Genomic DNA, 6,000 nt, shown 5'->3' on the forward strand with positions numbered 1-6,000 from the left:
CACACACAGCGGTTGAAAAACACTGCACTAGATTATAGACGTTCAATTCATTTCGACTGGGATGGTTGCCCCCCCAGTCGCTGTCAGTGGCAGCCAATAAATTCAGACTTCAATATAAATACATAAAAATTTTTTTTTTTTTAAATCAATCTTTTTTAACTGATTTCGGTCCTCTGTTTAACAAAAGAATGTGGAAAGATTTTAAGCAAGGTCGTAGGTTTGGTCTCAACATAACAGCATTACCTGTATGTACACTTTTTCCTGGGAACGGGACATTAATAAGACCAAACAGATTGGGTGAACGGGGGTCAGGGCTACATTTCTCACGAATATGAACCTAATTAATTAATACGCTAAATGATCAATGCAAAAATACATCTGTATTGACTTATACTAATTTTTATCTGTATTGGTTCAGGTGATACACCGTTCGATTCAAACCTTTGTTTTCAAAACTACTAAAAAAAACACATTTTGAAAACTTCCAGAATAAATTTCTGAATTTAACTGAACCTGTAAACTACGTTAGCCTCCATTGTCGTTCACCACAAGACATTACTTTATTTGGTTGTGTCTTTCATCTTCTCCCTTATTTTCATCTCTAAAGTGCATTAGTGGTTTTAAATAAATAATGTAGAAAATATAAAAATACTTTTAATTAATAATGTCTATAGATGCACTAATAGGTATTTGGTTTCAAAAGTGTAAAGTCACATCAGCCAATCAAACGTGCGTTTGAGGGGGAAAAAAATGGAGCAGCACATTCAGCAAGTGAAAAGGGGTAAATGTAAGTCTGAACATAATGAAAATAAACAATTGACTAAATAATGGTAGGGTCAATTCTATCCTCACAATATATTGGAAGACAATCTAAATTACCTCATTACTCTTTATATAATGCAAATAAAATTGCTTAAAAGTTGCTGGGGCCAATTTGAGCATCCTGAAAACTTGGTAGTGTTATGTCCCTACCTACGCCCTTAACCCATTTGCTCCCAAAAACGTAAAAATACGTTCTATTTTTAATTGTTTCAGTGTCCCAAAAACGTATTTATACGTCTTTTACGGTTTTTTTGTTTGTTTTTTTTTTGATAAGAGTCATCTCTAGGTTCTGTTGCACCTAAACTGCAATGCACAATGCTCAAAACTCATTTTAAAGCAATAAAACTGGCCACTGGAAGGCAGTTGCGCATTTTGTAAGAACTCATCTCGGGCCAAGAAAGGAAGTGAAGAAAAATAGTCAGGAAACGGAAGTTGGAGGGATCTTGTGAAGATGCGTGAGAATTTGGGGAAAATGTGGAGAACGATCGAAAAAAAAGGCAAACAACACTGGAGGAGTGTTTTGAAAAGAAAACGAAACCATCGTCAAAGAAGGATTACAAAAAATCTATCTTGATGAGACAGACGGTGACGGCTACAACAGCGTCAGGTTCCACACGCGTTTTGCTGAGCTCACGTTGCGTTACTCCTGAGCCCGAGGTTGAAACCAACGATGAAGATGATGATAAAAATGAGACCGATCTTGATCCGTACTCATCAGATTACTTGGAGCCACCTCATTCAACCGGGAGCAGCCGAGAGCCTTCCCCGTTGTTATGTGCGCAAATAGTTCAACAGTTCAATAGTTTAGTTACGTGTAAATAAATTGTTATTTTGCGATCAAAAGCTCTATTTGTCTTGTTGTTTATGTTATTTTGTAGAACGAAAACGTTATTCAGATGTTTGGGATGTCACAAAAGCGAAAAATAGCTGTGTTAAAGTCAAAGTTATGTTTGAAATGTATGCTTTTACAAAAAGCTCAATTTCTCTGTTTTCTCATCAGAAATTGGAGAATTGCTCAAACTAAGCTATTTTCTAATGCTGATTTCCAAAGAATGGAAAAAGATATGAACTAACTTTTTTTTCTGCTGAAAGAAAATAGTCCAATCTTTCTTTTGGTGGGTTCCATGTTTGTATAGCAATAGAAAAGAATTTTCTGTGGGCCTTGCAAAATCAGTCAAAATCCAGTAAAACTGCCAGGAGCGAAGGGCCTTGCTCCGGTGAAAATGGCTGGGAGTGAATGATTAATTTCAAGTTAGCCCTTGCATCCTTTAATTTTTCTGAAAATGGCACTCAGGGAAAAAAGTTTGGACACTCCTGTATAACAAAATATAGAACTTTCAGTAAAAATAAATACATGCAGAAATTTCAAATATTTGAAATATCACACGAAAGGACATTTTTTGATTTTTTAAGTGAAACTCGTATTGACTTAAAAAAAAAAAAAAAAAAAAAAAAAAAAAACTCCCCCCCAATTTTGTTGTTGTTTTTGTTTGGGCCTGTAATGGGTTTTATTATTTCTATTAATTTTCTTCATTTTCAGTGAATCCCCAAAATAGTTGTATCTATAGTTATTAGTCTTATCATTTTGTAAAATATAACAACCGTGAAAATATTATTACTTATTAGTGAGGGAATAGCTCACAAGAGCTACATTTTACTAAATATGATCACAGTTTAAAATATTACCATTGCTATTGTCATCGTCATCATCCCCCCAAAAATACAGCCAGCGGTATAAATCTCAACAAAAATAACCTTTGCCCACAATTCTTCCCTAAAGAATAATTATTGCCGCTGAGGTCACTGTAGCACTGACCCTGCTGCCCCCACACACCTTTGCCCAGCTTGTGTGTTGCAAAACTGGGCTGTCAGATGGACAAATATAGGCTCCCCTGTAGGCAGAATTCAGATTGCTGCGTAGCCCTTGAGGGGCCATTGTTATGAACCAAACTCTCTGGCAGGTCTACAATCAATGATAAATGTCCAGTTTTGAAAGAGACACACCACTATTTCCTCAATGGAGATAATGTGCCAAATGCGCATTTATATTACAAGTGCTTGTGGCTTCAAAAACAAACTCTAAAAGCACTGCACTCTACACAGTGAGTCTTGAGTGACCAAGAGGGTGCTCATGGATGACCTTGGCCCTTTGTACATTTTTAGAGCCCTTCTGTTGTTGTGAAGGCAAATGAATATTTCCAAATGGCCTCAGACTAACAGAACATAAACAATACTCTGATACGTATGAAGATGAAAGAGACTGTCTGCTATTACTCTGAACAGACTTTGCCAGAATGGCCTCAGCGTGATCAAGAGGTTCTGGCCAAACGACCTCATCTCTGAAAAATATTAACAATGTCTGACAAAACGTGTCGGGGGAGGAAGGTCTTTATGCAGCGATAAACAACACTATAAATGATGTTATAAAGAAAGACATCTGCTATTTTCACACCGCACTCTCAAGGGGACAAAGAGCCACAAAATCATCCATTTATGTTTCATATCCCCATGGTACTGCAGGTAGTGCATTTAGTATGAATCATATGTGCACCAGGCAGCGCTATGTATACATACAGTGGGGCAAATAAGTATTTAGTCAACCACTAATTGTGCAAGTTCTCCCACTTGAAAATATTAGAGAGGTCTGTAATTGTCAACATGGGTAAACCTCAACCATGAGAGACAGAATGTGAAAAAAAAAAACCAGAAAATCACATTGTTTGATTTTTAAAGAATTTATTTTCAAATCATGGTGGAAAATAAGTAGTTGGTCAATGCCAAAAGTTCATCTCAATACTTAGTTATGTACCCATTGTTGGCAATAACGGAGGCCAAACGTTTTCTGTAACTCTTCACAAGCTTTTCACACACTGTTGCTGGTATTTTGGCCCTTTCCTCCATGCAGATCTCCTCTAGAGCAGTGATGTTTTGGGCCTGTCGTTGGGTAACAGGGACTTTCAACTCCATCCACAGGTTTTCTACGGGGTTGAGATCTGGAGACTGGCCAGGCCACTCCAGGACCTTGAAATGCTTCTTACGAAGCCACTCCTTTGTTGCCCTGGCTGTGTGTTTGGGATCATCGTCATGGTGAAAGACCCAGCCACGTCTCATCTTCAATGCCCTTGCTGATGGAAGGAGATTTTCACTCAAAATCTCTCGATACGTGGCCCCATTCACTCTTTCCTTTACACAGATCAGTCGTCCTGGTACCTTTGCAGAAAAACAGCATGATGTTTCCACCTCCATGCTTCACAGTGGGTACGGTGTTTTTCGGATGCAATTCAGTATTCTTTCTCATCCAAACACGAGAACCTGTGTTTCTACCAAAAACTTCTGGTTTGGTTTTATCTGGCCATAACACATTCTCCCAGTCCTCCTCTGGATCATCCAAATGCTCTCTAGCAAACAGCAGACGGGCCTGGACGTGTACTGGCTTCAGCAGGGGGACACGTCTGGCAGTGCAGGATTTGAGTCCCTGGCGGCGCATTGTGTTACTGATAGTAGCCTTTGTTACTGTGGTCCCAGCTCTCTGTAGGTCATTCACTTGGTCCCCCCGTGTGGTTCTAGGATTTTTGCTCACCGTTCTTGTTATCATTTTGACGCTGCGGGGTGAGATCTTGCATGGAGCCCCAGATCGAGGGATATTATCAGTGGTCTTGTATGTCTTCCATTTTCTAATAATTTCTCCCACAGTTGATTTCTTTACACCAAGCGTTTTACCTATTGCAGATTCAGTCTTCCCAGCCTGGTGCAGGTCTACAATTTTGTCTATGGTGTCCTTCGACAGCTCTTTGGTCTTGGCCATAGTGGAGTTTGGAGTGTGACTGACTGAAGTTGTGGACAGGTGTCTTTTATACCGATAATGAGTTAAAACAGGTGTCATTAAAACAGGTAACGAGTGGAGCCTCGTTAGACCTCATTAGAAGAAGTTAGACCTCTTTAACAGCCAGAAATCTTGCTTGTTTGTAGGTGACCAAATACTTATTTTCCACTCTAATTTGGAAATAAATTCTTTAAAAATCAAACAATGGGATTTTCTGTTTTTTTTTCTCACATTCTGCCTCTCATGGTTGAGGTTTACCCTTGTTGACAATTAAAGGCCTCTCTAATCTTTTCAAGTAGGAGAACTTGCACAATTGGTGGTTGACTAAATACTTATTTGCCCAACTGTAAGTACTTATATGTTCTAAAAGACAATAAATCAACCTCCGAATTTTGATTATATTACAGTATTTGCATTTTTTGGTGGCAGGGGTGTTAATTGGCTATTAAATCCATCTACATCTGCAATGCAAATATACACTCCAAACACTGTTGCTGGGGCACACCCTCCTTTGTGTGCCAAGTCCAACCTTATCAGTCCTGTTGCTTCATTTGTCCAAGTCCATCATCATTTATGCCATCCAGCCAACTGAAGCACTGTCTTTCCTTTATCTGATGTTCTGCAAGACAAATGTGTTTCCATTCAAAATGACTGGCAACAACATTATGACCACTTGCAAAAAGAATTGACTTTAAGCTAATACAGATGTATTAATAAAAGGTCTGTTTATAACTGTCACAGATATTCCAATACGGTAAATGCGTTTTTGTTGTGGTTGTAGTTTAAAGCGAATAATTCACAATCAGTTTTTTTCTAATGTTTTGCAAACACAGCCCTAAGTATGATACATTGTCTCTCTGCAGCAATGGAAACAAAACACAATTACGAAAATATTGTAAAATGGATACGTTTCGGGTCTCTGAATTAGAAGTCATTCATTCACGTTACTTCCTTGCAGGCAACTTGATTAACTGCCCAATCTATGAGATTGTGGATGTTAATGTCTTTTTACTGTACGTGCCCTGTGAAATCCAGTGTATTTCCTGAGCGAAACGCGGGCGGCGGCATCTTTGACAATTTCTGCTACAGAGTTCCAATTTAGACAGAAACCCATGAATTGCGGTTGAAGTAGACTAAGTTTGAAACTGCCAAATCAAATCAGAGGAACCCACCGAATCTCCAAAAAATGATTCAGCATCCGTAGATGAGACTCGGCGACCTTCTGTGCTGTGCTTGGTTGTGTGAACTCCTGGAAGCGCCTATACATATGCTTTGAAGTCAAGGGCGTGGGTTTGCATAGGGATGGTAGGGACATAACACTACCAACTTTTCAGGATGCTCAAATTGTCCCCACC

The sequence above is a fragment of the Corythoichthys intestinalis genome, chromosome 3, assembly GCF_030265065.1.
Source record: "Corythoichthys intestinalis isolate RoL2023-P3 chromosome 3, ASM3026506v1, whole genome shotgun sequence".
Lineage (NCBI taxonomy): Eukaryota > Metazoa > Chordata > Actinopteri > Syngnathiformes > Syngnathidae > Corythoichthys > Corythoichthys intestinalis.